The sequence below is a fragment of the Nycticebus coucang genome, chromosome 10 (assembly GCF_027406575.1).
Source record: "Nycticebus coucang isolate mNycCou1 chromosome 10, mNycCou1.pri, whole genome shotgun sequence".
Classification (NCBI taxonomy): domain Eukaryota; kingdom Metazoa; phylum Chordata; class Mammalia; order Primates; family Lorisidae; genus Nycticebus; species Nycticebus coucang.
Window position 1 is genome coordinate 29,207,489 of NC_069789.1, and position 21,852 is coordinate 29,229,340.

The 21,852-nt window shown below is 46.4% G+C and overlaps 1 long non-coding RNA gene across 1 annotated transcript in view; it reads right to left on the reverse strand.

Annotated features, from left to right (window-relative positions):
• The window catches only part of LOC128595450 (uncharacterized), a 54,594-nt gene that overhangs the window by 22,254 nt on the left and 10,488 nt on the right, over positions 1–21,852 (reverse strand). Inside the window, exons 2-3 of the long non-coding RNA XR_008382936.1 lie at positions 7,924–8,084; positions 1,283–1,483 (exon numbers count right to left, since the gene is read on the reverse strand). This is a non-coding gene — a long non-coding RNA (uncharacterized LOC128595450). The remainder of the gene's footprint in view (positions 1–1,282; positions 1,484–7,923; positions 8,085–21,852) is intronic.

Below are 21,852 nucleotides of genomic sequence, written 5' to 3' on the forward strand. Positions count from 1 at the left end.
GCCCCTGTATAAAGGGGAACATACCCACCTCCTGGAGTTACTGCAAAGAAGGAATGAGCTAATACATGTGAAGTCTCAGAGCAGTAGCTGCCTGCACAGAGAAGGTGCGATGTAAGCATTAGCTGACTTTATCTTGACCTTGGATTTGCCTCTGGTCTGTGCCTCAACCTCCCTTTCAGCCCTGTCGCAGGCACCTTCCTCCATAATTTCTTTCAGATGCTGAAAATAGGGCATTTGGCTATCACTGCCCATCCTCCAATCTCCACTGCTTCTAGGTGTCCAGAGCTCTACATTGTGACATATACCCTGGAAGAGTTTCAACATCCCTGCTCTAGGACTTGCGGGCAGCAGACTCACTTTGGATTTGGTTGGAAAGTCACTTTTCACCTCGTGTCCTAAGCCTCTAGGCAAAACAGTCATGTTGCCTAGATTTTTGTGTCTGCATTTTTCTGGGGGTCATGAGTGACTGATCTGAGCAGTAAGTACATGACCTGAGAGGCTCCCACCAGGCTTTCATGGAGCGGATGGCTGCAACTCGCTTAGTTAAGTAATATGCTAGAAATTTGGGGATCATGAACTCTAACTTTTGCTACTTGGCCACATAGGTATGTCTGAGATTGTGTTAAGAAGAAACACTAATGGTAATGCTTGCTAAAATACCTCTCTAAGGAGAACGTACAGTAGGCATAAATGCTGTATGTGATGAAATTCAGTCTTCCTTCCTCCCTCTGCAACCTGAGCCACCAAGTGAATTGAAACCATCAATAATGCTTTTTCAAGTACAGTGTCCCCAGGACAAAATGTGAATCAGTTCCCTGAGTCTGCAGCCCTGGGATGGGGAGTAGCCCCTGCCCCCTGGGGCCTAGTGTCTCTGTCCAGCTGGGCTGGCTTTGCTGCCGTAAGTGCCCATCCCTCCTGGGATCCCAGCCAAGACGCCAGGGTTGCAGATTTCTCTGATTTCAGAGGAAGCTTTGTTTAGAGGATGAGCCTTCATAATGGCCTTTGCCATCTATCTCCAGTCTGTTTTCTCTGGTGTGAACTTAACTACCTTTTATCAGTACCTATTGTTCTCTGGGCACTACGCTAAATGCATTCACCTACATGATCTTGTTTAATCCTCAGTGATGGAGGTGTCATCATCAGTCCTATTTTACCTGAGAAAGTAGACATTTGGGGGAGTTAAACAAGTTTGCCTCTGGTCTGTGCCTCAACAAGGCGCATGCCCAGGCTTCCCACCCAGCGCTCACTAGAATTACCTTAGAATTAGCGCCCCCCACATTACCTTTCGTGTCGTTGTCCTGCATTCAGATGCTTCCAATTTCTCAGTAAATCAAGCTAACGTTTGAGGAAGTGCTAACTAGAGAGTCCAAGGTAGTGAGATCTTCTGCCCTCCTCCCCTCCACGGGGAAGATGCTGTCAACATGGCTGTAGGGGTCCTTCCTCCCTCACTTGGTCCTGGAGACCAGTGCACAGGCCTGCCCACCTGAAAGACAGAGGACGGAGGCTGTCAATTCTATAGCAAGCCCCCTAAGGCACTGTATTATATTCAACACGACTGTCAACACACATTTCAGCTAAGTCCCCCAGCCTTGTCAGAGATGGCACTTGCAGAAGAGCCTTTCTACAGCCTGTTGATGTTGAACTTCTCCTGTGGCGCCCTCATGTAATGAGTGAAGTCACGTGTGCAGACCAACAACAGAGTAAAGAAGAGGACCCTTTTCCTGCTTCTTTTTTTTTTTTTCCTTTCTCTGCTTCTTACCGGTCTCGATATAGAGAACAAAGTATTGACTTCTAGTCCCTGTATCAGTGAGAGCTGAGATGTAGTTCCAAAGAGAGCTGCCTATAGATTTATCAATTTTTTAACTTACTAAATAAGGGGAGGGGGACTTTTAGACAGCTTTGCTTGGGGACTAGGGCAGAGACTGCGGGTTCCTGAATAATATCTGCTTCCCTCTTCTTCCTTAATTATAAAACTCCAAATTTATTTGAAGCAATGTACTCCAAGCTTTCCTAGCCACTGAGATATAACAGGCTATTATATGTATTTTTTTCTTTTTTTTTCAGACAGAGTCTCACTGTCACTCTGGGTAGGAGTGCTCCATAGCTCCTACCCAGTAGGTTGCTCCATAGCTCACAGCAACCTCAAACTCCTGGACTCAAGTGATCTTTCTTGCCTCAGTCTCCCAAGTAGCTAGGGCTATATGAGTGCCCACCACAATGCCTGGCTATTTTTCTATTTTTAGTAGAGACAGGGTCTCCCCTCTTGCTCAGTCTGGTCTTGAACTCCTGAGCTCAGGCAATCCGCCTGCATCAGCCTCCCAGAGTGCTAGGATTATAGGTGCGAGCCACCACACTCAGCCATTTATAAATAAAATTTTCAAGAAGTCTGGGGAGAGGGACATGTGCCAGGTGAACAGGCTGCCCTTTAGTTGCTTGCTTGCCCCTCTCCCTTCATCCTGCCGCTGTGATGGCTGACGTGTTACTGTCTTCTTGGACCATGGGGTAACCTCAGGAAGGGAAGTCAGTGCTAAGGATGGTGCTAGAAAACGCCAGAAGTAGCTTGGGGTTCCTAATAACTTCATGGAGCCCCATTCATGCCTGAGATAGAATTCCTCTGGAATTGTTTTTTTGTTTTTTTTTTTTTGAGACAGAGTCTCACTATGTCGCCCTCAGTAGAGTGCTGTGGCGTCACAGCTCACAGCAACCTCCAACTCTTGGGCTTAAGTGATTCTCTTGCCTCAGCCTCCCAAGTAGCTGGGACTACAGGCACCCACCGCAATGCCTGGCTATTTTTTGGTTGTAGTCGTCATTGTTTGGCAGGCCCAGGCTGGATTCAAATCCTCCAGCTATGGTGTAAGTGTCTGGTGCCCTAACCGCTGAGCTATAGGCACCGAGCCGCCTCTGGAATTGTTTTATATGAGAGAATAAATCTTTACTTTTTGTCATATAATGTCTAACTTAATTCTAACTGATAAAATCTGTTTGATAGAGGGATGTGGAATTTCTAGGTAATCAAGTTCACTTGAGTCCTATCTTCTCTGTCCCGTAAATACACATACCTAAGTCTTCCTTACAGTGTGAGGAAGCACATGTTATATGCCCATCTATGGAAGTTCAGGTATAGAGACATTTTAGAGAGTACTAACTAAAGGCCTGAATTCAGTCTTTCATTTCTTTCTTTCTTTCTTTTTTTTTTATAGAGACAGAGTCTCACTTTACGGCCCTCGGTAGAGTGCCATGACGTCACAGGACTCACAGCAACCTCCAGCTCTTGGGCTTACGTGATTCTCTTGCCTCAGCCTCCCAAGCAGCCGGGACTACAGGCGTCCGCCATAATGCCCAGCTATTTTTTTGTTGCAGTTTGGCTGGGGTTGGGTTTGAACCCGCCACCCTCGGCATATGGGGCCGGCGCCCTACTCATTGAACCACAGGCGCCACCCTCCTTTTTTTTGAGACAGGGTCTCACTATGTCAGCCTCGGTAGGATGCAGTGTTGTCACAGCTCACAGCAACCGCAAACTCCTGGGCCCAAGTAATTCTCTTGCCTCAGCCTCCCAAGCAGCAGGGACTCCACGTGCTCACCATGATGCCTGGCCATTATTCTGTTTTAGTTGTCACTGTTGTTTGGCATACCCAGGCTGAGTTCAAACCTGCCAGCCCCAGTGTATGTGGCCAGCGCCATGGCTGGCACCTTAGCCACTGAGCTACAGTTGCTGAGCCCTAAATTCAGTCTTTCATGGACCAAGTGTATATTGAGCATCTACCATATACCAGACACATGGGCTACTGTCAAGACTCCTACAGGCAATTTAAATAGAGCATAGCCTGAGCAACCAAGAGAGACCTCACCTCTACCAAAAAAACAAAACTTAGCCAGAATGCCTATAGTCCTAACTACTTAGGAGGCTGAGGCAGGAGGGTCCCTTAAGCCCAAGAGTTTGAGGCTGCAGTGAGCTATGATAGTGCCATTGCACAACAATCTTGGTACCAGAATCAGATCATGTCTCTAAAAATATATATAGGGCAGCGTCTGTGGTTCAAAGGAGTGCTGGCTCCATATACTTCAGGTGACGGGTTCAAACCCAACCCCGGCCAAAAACTGCAAAAAAAGAAAAAATAAATATAAATAAAATAAAAAATAAATAGAGTGAGATGTATACTGTAAGGCAATGCTCTGACAGAGAGATATTCTCTAACCTAGCCCTGTGGAAGCCTTCCCAGAAAAAACTGGGGCCTATGGGGCAAGTAGGAGCCAGGCAGGTGTAGAGTAGAGGTAGTCAGATACAGAGCTTTGGTAGATGACATACAAGCCCTTCTAATGGACTAAATTTGTCCTTCCAAACAGGATATGACTAGGCAATGGATTCTTGCTAAGCTTGCAGTGATCTCACAATAATCAATACTGAAACCACTTCATTACTGTACCTCAGTTTAGAAGATAGTTTGTATTTTTCCTTCTTTTGTAGAGACAGAGTCTCACTTTATGGCCCTCGGTAGAGTGCCGTGGCTTCACACGGCTCACGGCAACCTCTAACTCTTGAGCTTACGCGATTCTCTTGCCTCAGCCTCCCGAGCAGCTGGGACTACAGGCGTGCGCCACAACGCCCGGCTATTTTTTGTTGCAGTTTGGCCGGGGCCGGGTTTGAACCCACCACGGTCGGCACATGGGGCCGGCGCCCTACTCACTGAGCCACAGGCACCGCCCTCCTTCTTTTTCTTTTACCACAATCTTTACTCCCTTTTAGAAAAAAAAGTGTGTGGATCAGAAAGTCTGACCCTGTATCAAGAGTAAATTTGGGGAAAGATCAGACTGGTTGTATCCAAATGGATTTGCACATTTAGTATGTGCTCCTCGGCCTGGGCAGAGAGGTGGTGCGGGGAGTGTCCCCAGGGATCACTGATCTCTCGGATTCCAATTTGACTTTATCACAGTCAGACCTGATCACAGGCAGCTCTAGGTCTGCTGCTTCTGCCCTGAAAATCTAAGTTTCATTTATATTCAAGATGAGACTGTATTTGGTTTTAAGTAACAGAAACCAACTCAAGCCGGCTTAGCTTGAGCACAAAAGAATAAATCACAGGGGCTGGGTTAAAGGTTTTCTTTCTACACCCAAAGCAGGAAAGCGGCTATTTGTGAGGAAGATACAGGACCAGAAGATACTTGGAGTCCCAAGTTCACATGAAAATAAATAAATATTACAAATTTAAAAGAATTTGAAAGGTCATGCCTTAGCTCCTGGTTTCTAACATGTTCTGGAGATGAGCCCACAGCAAATCTCTTAGTCTCAATCCCAGGTCCTCTGGCAAAGATACTTTGAGAAGCCCATCCTAGGATGAAAAACCAGGCCAAAGCACAGAGACAGAGCTGCTGAGCCCATGCCTGCAACCACGGGACAGGAATGAACACTGTAGATGAGGAAGGGTCAGTGCTTGCCCCCAGCTACCCAACAGCCCAGAGCCGAGAAGTCCCAGAATGTTTATCTCCCTGCAACTCAGTCCTCCCTGCTCTGTGTGCATGGACTAACAAGTTGCAGCCAGAGCTGATCTCTCATACAATGCCTGTATCCTGGCTGAAATGTGATTCTAATCTGTTTTGATCACTCCAGTGTCTAGGACAGTGTTTTTCAACTCTTTTAATCTCATGGTACACTTGAACGAATAGTTAAACTTTGATGACACACTTAAATTATGTCGATCAAAAGAAACAGTAAAAAAAAAAAAAAAATAGACTTACTTTGTTTTTTTTTTTTTTTTGTAGACACAGAGTCTCACTGTACCGCCCTCAGTACAGTGCCATGGTGTCACACGGTTCACAGCAACCTCTAACTCTTGGGCTTATGCAATTCTCTTGCCTCAGCCTCCTGAGTAGCTGGGACTACAGGCGCCCGCCACAACGCCCGGCTATGTTTGTTTGTTTTCATTGAGACAAGAGTTTCACTTTGTTGCCCTCAGTAGAGTACTGTGGAATCATAGCTCACAGCAACCCTCAACTCTTGGGCTCAAGCGATTCTCTTGCCTCATCTTCCCAAGTAGCTGGAACTATAGGTGCCCGCTATTTGTCTGTTTCTTTAGCAGTCCCGGGCCAGGTCGAACCCACCAGCCCCGGTGCATGTCTGGCACCCTAACCATTGAGCTACGGGTACCCCCAATAAACTTACTTTGATTTTCTTTCTTTCTTTCTTTTTTTGAGACAGAGTCTCACTTTGTCACCCTCAGTAGAGTGCTGCGTCATCATAGCTTATAGCAACCTCAAACTCTTGGGCTTAAGCAATTCTCTTGCCTCAGCCTCCCAAGTAGCTGGGACTACAGGGGCTCGCCACCCGGCTATTTTTAGAGACGGGGGTCTCACTCTTGCTCAGGCTGGTCTCAAACCTGTAAGCTCAGAGCAATCCACCCACCTCATACCAGAGTGCTAGGATTACAGGCTTGAGCCACTGTGCCTGGCTGCTTTGAATTTCTTTTGAAAATAATTTAGTTAATGATCTTTAAAAGTTTCTAAGGCTAGGGCGGCGCCTGTGGCTCAAGGAGTAGGGCGCCGGTCCCATATGCCGGAGGTGGTGGGTTCAAACCCAGCCCCGGCCAAAAAGAAAAAAAAAAAGAGAAAAGTTTCTGAGGCTGGCTTGGCACCTGTGACTCAAGTGGCTAAGGCTCCAGCCACATACACCTGAGCTGGCGGGTTTGAATCCAGCCTGGGCCTGCCAAACAACAATGATGGCTGCAACCAAAAAATAGCCAGGCGTACTGACAGGTGCCTATAGTCCCAGCTACTTGGGAGGCGGAGGCAGTAGACTCGCTTGAGCCCAGGAGTTGGAGGTTGCTGTGAGCTGTGATGCCACAGCACTCTACCCAGGGTGACAGCTTGAGGCTCTGTCTCAAAAAAAAAAAAAAATTCTGAGGCACACTGGTTGAAAATCACTGGTCTAGAACAATGCTTGGCACCATGACAGACACTCAAATACTTGGTATATCAAATAACCAAATTAACTGCTCTATTCTGTGCCTTCTTGGAAAGGGAAGGGATGTGGGATGACAGCTGGGGAGGGGAGAGCACAGGACAGAGGATAAAAATAGGATTTTAGAAAACATCCCTGAGGCACTTCGTAGGCCCCGACTTACCCAGTTGTAGGCCCTGGAGTTATGGTGTACGGGGGCAGTAGCCAAGCCCTGATCTTGGAGCCTGGCAGACACGTTCACTCCTTCAGCAAGGATTTATGGAGCTGTACCTACAGGCCAACTCCTGTTGTACTCTCCATCTCCACAGGCCGGGGCTTTGTCCCTTTCTGATCATGCTATCCCTGCCTAGGCCTCTCCAAGTCTCTGCTCATGGGCACATAGATCACAGGGTTATTGAGAAGACCAAATGATAAAATGTATAAATTTTTCCTCCACCGTAGTAACTGTTCTATAAATGTTTTTGACTATTACAAAACACGCTGTTGGGTTTTCTGTTGTTTTGTAAAAGGTCGGGAGGTGGGGTTTAGGGTAGAATTGTAACTATGTAATTTATAACAGGTCTCTGTTCTCAGAGGGGATGGAATTGATTAATTTAATTATCATGCCTCACTGTAAAAATCATCCTGCCTTCACCTGACTCCTTTGGTGTAAAGTGCTCTTCTTTCCCTATGAAGGCAAAGCTTCTGGACCATCAGCAGGAAGCCATGTACATAGCATGGGTTATTTGGGGGCACAGTGGGGTTTCTACTGCACCATACATACCTTCCCACCCACGTGGGCTGCCAGGTTAGGAGTCCCCAGTGGTCAAAGGGCAGGCTGAAGCTAGTAGGCTGCCTCCTTCACTCTGCCCCACCCCTGCTGCTTCTGGTCCCAGGTGTGTCCAGCACAGTTCAGCCTCTGAATGAATCTCCCCTCAGAGCCATCTCATGTGTTCCCGTTGTTCCCTGTTCCCCATTCTCCCGGGGCTCACCCCCTTCCAGGCCACACTGTGATGTGATAGAGACGGTCTCCCAGGCCTCCTGTCCCTCAGGCTCTCCCCTTCCCTCTCTTTCTCCCATTTGTGTTTGAGGGTCACCTCTCTCCTCTGGATGTCCCAATATCCACCTTCAGCGTTAGGAACACAGCAACGATCTAAACCAAATGGAGAAAGCAGGAGAAATTTTGAGAAGAAAAAAAAAAAGAACAGATAATTTCAAAAGGACATTAAGCTCTATTCAGGGACACAATCTCTAATCAGCAAAATGAAAGGCAAGCAAGCATTTGCCCCACAGGGACTGGCTGAAAGGCAGCCCTGCGGTGAGAGTGTTCTGGATCAGTCTTCTCACACAGGGGAGGGGCTCCTCCCCCCTTCCTTCCCCGCCCCCTCCCAGGCAACGACTCCCTCCCCAGCAACAAGCCCCACCCCTGGGGATCAAGTCTGGATCCCACCCTAAGCCACAGGGCTTTGGGCCTCCCAGCCATGGACTTCCTCCCTGAACAACTTACAAAGGCTCATGCAGGGGTAACAGCAGGACCCTGCTTGGCTGACAGAATTCTTTGGCAGAAAAACACTGTCTGAGTCAGCCCTGAGAAATAATTAACCCTCACGATGTTTCCTGGAGAACAGAGTGCTGGAGACGCAGGGAATGCAGGAAGCCTTGGGCTTCTGAAGGAGAGACAGCACCTGGGTGGTCAGGCCTGGCCCCCACCTGAGACGCAGGGGCCCCTGCTAGCTCACACCTGACCACTGGGCCTCAAGAGTGTTCTGGGGGACTGAGAGATGGCCCTTGTATTTTAGACACTCTTCTTGGAGGCCTGTTTGCACTCAGAGCCTTTTCCTAACATGTAAGCCAGGCGGTAAATGGGCAGGAAGACCTGCTCGTTGTGTGCTGACTGAGCATGGTACCAGATTGTGAGACCCATACCAGGCCTCAAGGAATTTGCCAATTGGGTAGAAATAGGAGACATGAAAACACATTAGCTAGCCTCTGTTGGGTCACACAGTCATACATCTCGTGTGAAAGGGGAAGAGACATTTCTTTCTTTTTTTTTTTTTAAGAGAGACAGAGTCTCACTTTAACGCCCTCAGTAAAATGCTGTGGCATCACAGCTCACAGCAACCTCCAACTCCTGAGCTTAGGTGATTCTCTTGCCTCAGCCTCCCAAATAGCTGGAACCACAGGCGACCGCCACAACACCCGGCTATTTTTTTGTTGCAGTTTGGCTGGGGCCAGGTTCAAACCTGCTACCCTCGGCATATGGGGCCAGCGCCCTACCCACTGAGCCACAGGCGCTGCCTGAGAAGAGACATTTCTTTGAGCCTAAACAGTTAACCTTACACATTTAGGCCAAGCACTCAGGGACTTGCTAAGAATAATGTTGCCTGTGATTAATCATTGGCTTTTTCTGCTAGGAAGGCTCCCCAGTTCCTGAGTGTTGTCAGATTCCCCTCTTTCATTTCCTTCGATTCTGAGGCCAAGATTTCTCATTCTCATTCCATAGTCGGGAAAGTCAAGGCACAGGCCACAAGCTGGCCTGCCAGGTTTGTATCTAATCAAACAAAGGTGCAGCCAAAGATTTAAAAATCTCCACTGGCACCTCCAGCTTCATGCACAGAATGAATTCATTGAGCTTTTAATTGTTCAGAACACTCTTGGAAGAGGCAGAGTCCAAAGAGGCCTGGAGAATGGCAGCCGTGGTGCTGGGGCCAACTGTGGAAGAAGGGCAATACTGGTGTGATGTAGAGCATGCTGTGGTGATAGCTCAGCACACTTTTTTTCTATAAGGGGCCAGATAGAAAGTAGTAAATATTTAAAGGCTTTATGGGCCAAATGCGGCCACTGTCACACTTTCTTTTCTGTGTTTTTTTTGAGACAGAGTCTTACTCTGTGTCTTGGGTAGAGTGCGATGGCATCATAGCTCTCAGCAACTCCTAACTCTTGGGCTTAAATGATATTCTTGCCTCAGCCTCCCAAGTAGTTAGGACTATAAGCACCTGCCACAATGCTTGGCTAGGTTTTCTATTTTTAGTAGAGATGGGGGTCTTGCTCTTGCTCAGGCTGGTCTTGAACTCCTGAATTCAAGCAATCCACCTGCCTCAGCCTCCCACACAGTGCTAGGATTACAGGTGTGAGCCACCATGCCCTGCCTGGTTTTTTTTTTTTTTTTTTGCTAGAGACAGAGTCTCACTGTACCTCCCGAGTGCCATGGCGTCACACGGCTCACAGCAACCTCTAACTCTTGGGCTTACGCGATTCTCTTGCCTCAGCCTCCCGAGTAGCTGGGACTACAGGTGCCCGCCACAACGCCCGGCTATTTTTTTGTTCCAGTTTGGCCGGGGCTGGGTTTGAACCTGCCCCCCTCGGCATATGGGGCTGGCGCCCTACTCACTGAGCCACAGGCGCCGCCGCCCTGCCTGGTTTTTAACTGGTAAAAGACATATAACGTAAAATTTACTGTCTACACCATTTTAAAAAGTACAATTCTGGGTGGCTCCTGTGACTCAGTGAGTAGGGCGCCGGTCCCATATACGGAGGGTGGTGGGTTCAAACCCGGCCCTGGCCAAACTGCAATAAAAGCTCCTGGAGTTCCAGCTACTCAGGAGGCTGAGGCAAGAGAATCTTCTAAGCCCAAGAGTTGGAGGTTGCTGTGAGCTGTGATGCCACAACACTCTACCAAGGGCAACAGAGTGAGACTCTCTCTCTTAAAAAAAAAAAAAAAAGTTGAAAAGTACAATTCAGGCCAGGCACAGTGGCTCATGCCTATAATCCTAGCACTCTGGGAGACTGAGGAGGGTGAATTGCCTGAGCTCATGAGTTTAAGACCAGCCAGAGCAAGATCAAGACCCTGGCGCCTATGGCTCAGTGAGTAGGGCGCCAGCCCCATATACCGAGGGTGGCGGGTTCAAACCCAGCCCCGGCTGAAGTGCAACCAAAAAATAGTCGGGCGTTGTGGCAGGTGCCTGTAATCCCAGCTGCTTGGGAGGCTGAGACAGGAGAATCGCGGACGCCCAAGAGCTAGAGGTTGCTGTGAGTCCTGTGACATCATGGCACCCTACTGAAGGCGGTAAGGTGAGACTCTGTCTCTACAAAAAAAAATAAAATAAAAATAGCCAGGTGTTGTGGTGGACGCCTATAGTCCCAGCTACTCAGGAGGCTAAAAGTTTGAAGTTGCTGTGAGCTATGTTACCCTAGCACTCTACGGAGGGTAACAAAGTGATACTCTGTCTCAAAAAAAAGATACATGTGTGTTAGTGTGTGTGTGTGTATGTGTGTGTGTGTATATATATATATAGTACAATTCATTTGGGTTTTTTTTTTTTTTTGTAGAGACAGAGTCTCACTGTACCGCCCTCTGGTAGAGTGCCGTGGCATCACACTGCTCACAGCAACCTCTAACTCTTGGGCTGACGCGATTCTCTTGCCTCAGCCTCCCGAGCAGCTGGGACCACAGGCGCCCGCCACAACACCCGGCTATTTTTTTGTTGCAGTTTGGCCGGGGCTGGGTTTGAACCCGTCACCCTCGGCATATGGGGCCGGCGCCCTACTCACTGAGCCACAGGCGCCGCCCTAGGCTTTTTTTTTTTTTTAAACAACCTTTTAAAATGTAAAGCATTTCTAATGTACAGACCTTACAAAAACAGGCCATGGTGAGATTTAGCCCATGGGCATAGTTTGTGATGATCTCTGCTCTAAATGAATAAACACACGATACGGATTTGGTAAAACATAAATGCTCTAATCCGGGACAAAGCAAAATCATCATGCCCATGTTAGGTTCCCAGCTTTGTCACATCCCAGCTGTATAATCCGAGACAAGTTACTTAACCTCTCTAGTCTTCAGTTAGCTTCTCAGTGAAACTGGGTTGATAACAGAACCTCTCTCGTAGAGTTGTGAGGATTAAAGGAGATAATGCACAGATAGTTCTCTGTATAGTGTCAGGCACACAGGAAGATCACAATAAATGTTTAGCCTCTATACGTGTAAGGAATAAAAGAATTCTGAGGAAGACATCATCAAAGTTGTAGCTGCTGAAACTCCAAGATGAGGTAATGTTCAAACATGTTTCCTCAGCCTGGAAAGCCTCCAGAAGCACATGGGCTACAAGAGCCGATTGCACTGTTGCCTGGTCTCTTTGCCCTGGAGCTCCTAGGTGAGTGGCCAGCAGCTCCTGCTGACAGCTAACTGTCTGAACACTGCCACGTGGCCCACTGCTTCTGCTATCCCTGGGCCTGAAGGTTTGTTGTAGGGGAGTGACTGTTGCCCTCTAGACAGCATTTCTCCTTCCAGAGGGTGACCAAGTCGTCAGAAGGGGGCAGGAGACAATGGAAGCCACAAGAAAGAGCGCCTGTGGCTGTCTGGCTGGGGCTCAAGCTGGGCCCCAAAGCCTCCAGGCACCTGCTGTCCGCACACATCCTTTGACGGAAGCTCTTCTTTTCCCCAATGGGTGCAACAGCTGGCAACATGACTAGGAACACTTTGACCTCTGTGCCTACCCTGGCTCCTTAGCATTGGAGAAATTAAGGATAGAGATGAGTATTCTTTTTTTTTGAGACTGAGTCTCACTTTATTGCCCTCATAGAGTGCTCTGGCATCACAGCTCACAGCAACCTCAATGTCTTGAGCTCAACAGATTCTCTTGCCTCAGCCTCCCGAGTAGCTGGCACTACAGGCACCCACCACAACGCCCAGCTATTTTTAGAGGTGGGGTCTCCCTCTTGCCCAGGCTGGTCCTGAACCTATGAGCTCATGCAGTCCACCCACCTCGGCCTCCCAGAGTACAGGCCCAGATGAGGATTCTGACGCTCCCTTGTCAACACTGGAAATGAAAAGGAGCCTTGTAGGTCCCAACTCATCCCACCCTATGCAAAGCCTGTAAGAGTGAGGGGAGATGTTAAACTAGAACTTGAAGACTGGCTCCACGTGGCCACGAAGGGCTCATGTTGATCCAAACTGCCAGGGCTGGTCCCTACGGGCCTCCTAAGCAGAGGACTGAGCTAGATGTGCTCCCTCTGCTCTACCTCTGGCCGCAACTCCTCACAGGGTCACTAGGCCCTGACTTAAAAGGCACCAGAAGGCTGGTAGTGGGTTGGAATCCATTTGGTTTAGAGAAAAACAACCACAGATCTCATTTCAAGGCTTTGAGTTTCACCACCCCCTCCTTCCAGTCTTGCTTAATAGCTGCATTAACTGGAACCTCAGAGAGGAGAGGTGGGGAACAGACACACAGCAGAGCTCTGCAGGCATTGCCCTGGGCCCCACACCCAGCGCCTGCTGTCTGTGCATGGGGCAGCCATGACTTCCCTCTGTGGCAGAGAGGCAGTGGAGTGTGTAGGAGGCTCCAGGCCCACTGAGGACCAAGCCTGGGTGGTTCTGATACCAGGAACAAAACGCCTTCAAGATCCACACTGGGAACTCAACCAAGAAGGAAAAAAAGAACAAACAAGATCAATTTTTCCCCAACAGAAGCCAGAATTTGCCTAAACCGAAGCTATGAATGTTCAGAGACATCTTTATCCTATGTTAGGACCCTCCCTTCTCTTCTTTTCCCCTTCCTCCTAAAAAAAGGGAGGTGAAGTCCTGCCCATTCTCATCTAACCTCCTCTGAAGTGGAAGCTATAACTGGTGTATGAATTACTTTTCCCAGGGTAGGTTAGTTTCAAAGCTGGGGATAGGTTAGGGAGTTGGGGTGAGAGGAATCTTTAAGAATGACAGGCCCGGGCGGCACCTGTGGCTCAGTTGGTAAGGCGCCGGCCCCATATGCCGAGGGTGGCGGGTTCAAACCCGGCCACGGCCAAACTGCAACCAAAAAATAGCCGGGCGTTGTGGTGGGCGCCTGTAGTCCCAGCTACTCGGGAGGCTGAGGCAAGAGAATCGCTTAAGCCCAGGAGTTGGAGGTTGCTGTGAGCTGTGTGAGGCCACGGCACTCTACCGAGGGCCATAAAGTGAGACTCTGTCTCTACAAAAAAAAAAAAAAGAATGACAGGCCCGGGTGGCGCCTGTGGCTCAAGGAGTAGGGCGCTGGCTCCATATGCCAGAGGTGGCAGGTTCAAACCCAACCCTGGCCAAAAACTGCAAAAAAAAAAAAAAAAAAAGAATGACAGGCCTGGGTAGCGCCTGTAGGTCAAGCGGCTAAAGCGCCAGCAACATATACCAGAGCTGGCAGGTTCGAATCCGGCCCGGGTCTGCCAAACAATGACAATTACAACCAAAAAATAGTGGGTTTTGTGGTGGGTGCCTGTAGTCACAGCTCCTCGGTAGGCTGAAGCAAGAGAATCGCTTAAGCCCAGCAGTTTCAGGTTGCTGTGAGCAGTGAAGCCATGGCACTCTACCCAGGGCAATAGCTTGAGGCTCTGTCTCAAAAAAAAAAAAAAAAAAGGAATGACAGGCCCAAGGTGGGCATAGTAACTCATGCCTATAATCCTGGCACTATGGGAAGCCAAGGTAGTGGACTGCCTGAGCTCATAGGTTCAAGACCAGCCTGAGCCAGAGCAAGACCTTATCTTTAAAAATAGCTGGGCATTGATAGCCCGGCATTGTGGCAGGCACCTCTAGTCCCAGCTACTTGGGAGGCTGAGGCAAGAGAATATGAGCTGTGACACCACAGCAATCTACTGAGGGCAACAAAGTGTGACTCTGTCTCAAAAAAAAAAATAGCTGGGCATTGTGGCAGGTGCCTGTAGTCCTACCTACTTGGGAGTCTGAGGCAAGAGAATCGCTTAAGGGCGGCACCCATAGCTCAGTGGCACCAGCCATGTATGCTGGGTGGGTTCAAACCCAGCCCAGGCCAGCTAAAACAACAACAACTCCAACAAAAAAATAGCCAGGCATTGTGGCGAGCGCCTGTAGTCCCAGCTACTTGGGAGGCTGAGGCAAGAATATTGCTTAAGCCCAAGAGTTGGCGGTTGCTGTGGGCTGTGGGCTGTGACACCACAGCACTCTACTGAGGGCTACAAAGTGAGATTCTGTCTTGAAAATTAAAAAAAAAGAATGACGGGTGGCACCTGTGGCTCAAGGAGTAGGGTGCCAGCCCCATATACCGGAGGTGGTGGATTCAAGCCCAGCCCTGGCCAAAATTGCAAAAAATAAATAAATAAATAAAAGAATGATAGGCCTTTAAAGTCTCAGTGTCACAAACCTCTCAAATGGTGCCCTCTCCAACCCTGAGCACTGGGTCTGATGAGCAGGGCAAGGAGGTGTATTTGAACAGGGGCTGCACTTGAGACCATCTTCTGACACGAAGCCAAAAATGTCACTTGCACTTTTTATTTCAATCTCCCACCACATTTGGGGCTAATTGCTTCCTAAGTAGTGGAGTCACAAGAGTCATTGCAGTTGGCATCTGCGGTCATGCTGACCTAGAAGTACTTTTTCTTTATCAAATTCTCTGTCCAGGCATCAAATCTCTGACAGCCAGACCTACCTCAGGCACCACCAGTTCAGCAGAAAGCAGCCTAAGCTAATAACAGAAGATGTATTTTATTTTATTTATTTATTTATTTTTTTGGCCAGGGCTGGGTTTGAACCTGCCACCTCCAGCATATGGGGCCGGTGCCCTACCCACTTGATCACAGGTGCCGCCCAGAAGATGTATTTTAGAGGTCATGCCCAAAGCCAGCTACTTCCAACTCCAGAGACAGCTCCAACAAAGATGAAGACAAAAATTAACATGATTTTGCATTTTAAACAACTTACTACTAGTCTTTCAAAGGGTACTGATTGGTGAATAGCAAGTTGAAAATTACCAATAATTACTATCATTTCAAGTGTAGGTTTTTTCCTTTCATTTTTTTCCCCTCTGAAAAATATTTATTCACCTTCTTTTAGTCAAGATGTGAGGTGGGAGCCATGGGGGATAATAGGACACACCAGCCAAGTATTTGCATTTGAAATATTCATAGCCTGGCTGAGATAGTAACATGGGACACACAGGAGAAAAAATAACCAAATGTTGGGTGGTGCCTGTGGTTCAGTGGGTAGGGTGCTGGCCCCATATACCAAGGGTGGTGGGTTCAAACCCAACCCTGGCCAAACTGCAACCAAAAAATAGCCGGGCGTTGTGGCGGGCGCCTGTAGTCCCAGCTGCTCGGGACTACAGGCTGAGGCAGGAGAATCGCTTAAGCCCAGGAGTTGGAAGTTGCTGTGAGCTGTGTGAAGCCACGGCACTCTACCCAGGGTGATAAAGTGAGACTCTGTCTCAAAAAATAAATAAATAAATAAATAAAAAATAAATGTCAAAAGACTGATAGGTGATAAATGCTACTCTATAAAGTAGTAGTGAAAGTTTCATAGGCTGTCCGGGGGCTTGATTTTAAGTTGCTTGAGGGTTGTAAACTACTATTTTCAATGAGGTGCTTTCCTCTACATCAGTGATACCCAAACATGGAAGTCTATAAAATACTAATGCTAGTACAACCAGAAAACTGTTCTATGGCCCAAAACGTTTGGAAAATATGCAGATTTTTCATTGCTGAAGATCACTGGGAATTCAAGAGCCAAGGTGCACTGTGAATCAGCACAAGATTGATTGTCTCATATTTAACCATGAAATACTCCCTCATCCATACTCTTTTTCTCACAACCAATACCAATCAACTTCTTTCCAGAACTGTAATCCCAGACAGTCTAAATGTTCTAACTGCCTTGAAAGCAAAAAACAAGGGTATTCAAGCCTCGCTCTTTCCACCAAGTTTTCCCCAAAAGTCTAGTGCATATTTCTGTCTCTTTTCTCAGATTTCCAAAAAGACTTTGTGTTACCAATATACCACCCAACCCTCATCTGTCTCCTGTTTATACAGTTTTTTTTGTTTGTTTTTGTTTTTTGAGACAGAGCCTCAAGCTGTTGCCCTGGTAGAGTGCTGTGGCATCACAGCTCACAGCAACCTCCAACTCCTGGGCTCAAGCGATTCTCCTGCCTCCACCTCCCAAGTAGCTGGGACTACAGGTGCCCACCACAACACCCGGCTATTTTTTTTGGTTGCAGCTGTCATTGTTGTTTGGCGGGCCCAGGCTGGATTCGAACCTGCCAGCTCAGGTGTATGTGGCTGGTGCCTTAGCCGCTTGAGCCACAGGTGCCGAGCCCTGTTCATACAATTTTATATTGCTTACACCACCTGGTGTGGTGAAGAATGTATATAGCAAGTCCTTACTAATGATGAATCATGAGGCTATTAAATATGGTTCAATGTGTGGATAAGAGCAGACCCTGGACTCAGGAGGCCAGAGTTCATATACTGGCTCTGGCTTATTAACTGTGCAATTTTGGGAAAGTTATTTAACTTCTCTGTGTTCTCAATTGTGCCTCATAATGATGCTGAGAGAAAACATTTAATAGATGTTAGCTGTATTTATCACTAATCCTAAAGGTGTTCTATACCTGGTCACCAAGCAAAAGACAGAGCCTGCCCATGCACAGAGCCAGACATGAAGGGCAGACCATAACACTCTCACAAAACATGGGGGTATTGTTTGTTTATCCCTTCCAAGATCTCAAAGTACTTTAAAATCTCAATGTATGGTTTTCACAGAAGTTCTCTGACACAGGTTGGAATTCAATATAATCACCCTAGGGAGGGGTTAATGACCTGCTCAAGGTTACTTGCCAGAGTCAACCACAGGCTAGGAATAGAATTGAGTCCACAATCACCACTTTGTCTCAGTAGCTTCCTCCCTGTGTGGTATTGGCAAATATAAAACACCCAGGAGCTATCCAGCAATGGGAGTGAAGGTCAAAGAGCAGTGTCAGGGTTTAGCACAGCCTTAATAGTGCCTTTTTGAGTGTGCGCCGCGGGTGCTGGGGGCTCGAGAATCCAGCGGAGCTGGTTGAGCCTTCAAAGTCCTAAAACGTGCGGCCGTGGGTTCGGGGTTTATTGATTGAATTCCGCCGGCGCAGGAGCCTCTGCAGAGAGAGAGTGCGAGAGATGGAGATGGACAAACGGATTCATTTAGAGCTGCGGAACAGGACGCCCTCTGATTGATAACTCAGAAAAATCAACTTCCCATGTGCCTTGCCCATGCCTCTCTGTGCCACGGTTTTAAGAATTGCCTCTTTGGCAAGATGGCAGCCGAGTAACAGCTTCCTTGCATCTGGGCACCGTGAGTCTGGGGATATAGGACTCCAGGCATCTCTGGCTGGTGGGATCTGCCTATCATCACCCCTGAGAGGATACAGGGAGTCAGCGAGAGACTTCTGGACCCCAAGAGGAGGACTAAAACAGTGGAAAACCGGCAAGTGGTCACGTGTGTTCAATCCGTCTACACCCGCCCGCAACTTCCACAGGCACGAGAACTTAAAGAGCAAGAGGAAGTGAAAGGAAAATTAGGGCAAGGAAACAGATAAAAGAAATCACCCATAAGGAAGAATCAGCAGAAAACTCCAGGCAACATGAAGAACCAGTCCAGAACAACCCCGCCAAGGGACCATGAGGTAGCTACTGCAGAGGATTCCACCTATACAGAAATGTTAGGAATGACAGAAAGGGAATTTAGAATACACATGTTGAAAACAATGAAAGAAATGATGGAAACAATGAAGGAAACTGCTAATAAAGTGGAAAATAACCAAAAGGAAATCCAAAAACAGAATCAAATCAGAGATGAACGATATGAAGAATATAAAAAGGATATAGCAGAGCTGAAGGAAATGAAACAATCAGGGAACTTAAAGATGCAATAGAAAGTATCAGCAACAGGTTAGACCATGCGGAAGAAAGAATTTCAGAGGTAGAAGACAAAGTTTTTGAGATAACTCAGATAGTAAAAGAGGCAGAAAAGAAGAGAGAGAAAGCAGAACGTTCACTGTCAGAATTATGGGACTTTATGAAGCGTTCCAACATACGAGTTATAGGAATTCCAGAAGGGGAAGAAGAATGCCCCAGAAGAATGGAAGCCATCCTAGAGAATATTATAAAAGAAAATTTCCCAAATATCACCAAAGATTCTGACACACTGCTTTCAGAGGGCTATCGGACCCCAGGTCGCCTCAACTCTAACCGAGCTTCTCCAAGACACATTGTGATGAACCTGTCCAAAGTCAAGACAAAAGAAAAGATTCTGCAAGCTGCCAGGAGTAAGCGCCAGTTGACCTACAGGGGCAAATCCATCAGAGTGACCGCAGACTTCTCTAATGAAACTTTCCAAGCAAGAAGACAATGGTCATCTACCTTTAATCTACTTAAACAGAACAATTTCCAGCCCAGAATTCTGCACCCTGCTAAGCTAAGCTTCAAAATTGATGGAGAAATCAAATCATTTACGGATATACAAACATTGAGGAAATTCGCCACAACAAGACCAGCTCTACAGGAAATACTTCAACCTGTTCTGCACACTGACCACCACAATGGATCAGCAGCAAAGTAAGAACTCAGAAATTAAAGGACAGAACCAAACCTCCACACTCATGCTAAAGATAAAACTAGGGCGGCGCCTGTGGCTCAGAGGGTAGGGCGCCGGTCCCATATGCCGGAGGTGGCAGGTTCAAACCCAGCCCCGGCCAAATTAAAAAAAAAAAAAAAAAGATAAAACTAAACAATGGACTCTCACAAAATAAGACGAATAGAATACTACCACACTTATCAATTATCTCAATAAATGTTAATGGCTTGAATTCCCCACTGAAGAGACATAGATTGGTTGACTGGATTAAAAAACACAAGCCATCCATTTGCTGTCTGCAAGAAACACACTTGGCTTCAAAAGACAAATTAAAGCTCCGAGTCAAGGGTTGGAAGACAATTTTTTAGGCAAATGGAATTCAGAAGAAAAGAGGAGTAGCAATCTTATTTTCAGATACATGTGGATTTAAAGCAACTAAAGTCAAAAAAGACAAAGATGGTCACTTTATATTGGTCAAGGGAAAAATACAACAAGAAGACATTTCAATTCTAAATATTTATGCACCCAATTTAAATGCTCCCAGATTCTTGAAACAGACCTTACTCAGTCTGAGCAAAATGATATCTGATAATACCATCATAACAGGGGACCTTAACACTCCTCTTACAGAGCTGGACAGATCCTCTAAACAGAAATTAAACAAGGATATAAGAGACTTAAATGAGACCCTAGAACAACTGTGCTTGATAGACGCATATAGAACACTCCATCCCAAAGATAAAGAATATACATTCTTCTCATCCCCCCATGGAACATTCTCCAAAATTGATCATATCTTGGGACACAAAACAAATATCAACAGAATCAAAAGAATTGAAATTTTACCTTGTATCTTCTCAGACCATAAGGCACTAAAGGTGGAACTCAACTCTAACAAAAATGCTCGACCCCACCCAAAGGCATGGAAATTAAACAATCTTCTGTTGAATAACAGATGGGTGAAGGAAGAAATAAAACAGGAAATCATGAACTTCCTTGAGCATAACAACAATGAAGACACAAGCTACCAAAACCTGTGGGATACTGCAAAAGCAGTTTTGAGAGGAAAATTCATCGCTTTAGATGCCTATATTCGAAAAACAGAAAGAGAGCACATCAACAATCTCACAAGAGATCTTATGGAATTGGAAAAAGAAGAACAATCTAAGCCTAAACTCAGTAGAAGAAAAGAAATATCCAAAATCAAATCAGAGATCAATGAAATTGAAAACAAAAGAATCATTCAGAAAATTAATGAATCGAGGAGTTGGTTTTTTGAAAAAATAAATAAAATAGATAAACCATTGGCCAGTCTAACGAGGAATAGAAAAGTAAAATCTCTAGTAAGCTCAATCAGAAATGATAAAGGGGGAATAACAACTGATCCCACAGAGATACAAGAGATCATATCTGAATACTACCAGAAACTCTATGCCCAGAAATTTGACAAAGTGAAAGAAATGGATCAATATTTGGAATCACACCCTCTGCCTAGACTCAGCCAGGAAGAAATAGAGCTCCTGAACAGACCAATTTCAAGCACTGAGATCAAAGAAACAATAAAAAATCTTCCAACCAAAAAATGCCCTGGTCCAGATGGCTTCACTCCAGAATTCTATCAAACCTTCAAGGAAGAGCTTATTCCTGTACTGCAGAAATTATTCCAAAAAATTGAGGAAGAAGGAATCTTCCCCAACACATTCTATGAAGCAAACATCACCCTGATACCAAAACCAGGAAAAGACCCAAACAAAAAGGATTATTTCAGACCAATCTCACTCATGAACATAGACGCAAAAATTCTCAACAAAATCCTAGCCAATAGATTACAGCTTATCATCAAAAAAGTCATTCATCATGATCAAGTAGGCTTCATCCCAGGGATGCAAGGCTGGTTTAACATACGCAAGTCTATAAACGTTATCCACCATATTAACAGAGGCAAAAATAAAGATCACATGATCCTCTCAATAGATGCAAAAAAAGCATTTGATAAAATCCAGCATCCTTTTCTAATTAGAACACTGAAGAGTATAGGCATAGGTGGCACATTTCTAAAACTGATTGAAGCTATCTATGACAAACCCACAGCCAATATTTTACTGAATGGAGTAAAACTCAAAGCTTTTCCTCTTAGAACTGGAACCAGACAAGGTTGTCCTCTGTCACCTTTACTATTCAATGTAGTGCTGGAAGTTCTAGCCAATACAATTAGGCAAGACAGGGAAATAAAGGGAATCCAAACGGGAGCAGAGGAGGTCAAACTCTCCCTCTTTGCTGATGACATGATCTTATACTTAGAGAACCCCAAAGACTCAACCACAAGACTCCTAGAAGTCATCAAAAAATACAGTAATGTTTCAGGATATAAAATCAATGTCCACAAGTCAGTAGCCTTTGTGTACACCAATAACAGTCAAGATGAGAAGCTAATTAAGGACACAACTCCCTTCACCATAGTTTCAAAGAAAATGAAATACCTAGGAATATACCTAATGAAGGAGGTGAAGGACCTCTATAAAGAAAACTATGAAATCCTCAGAAA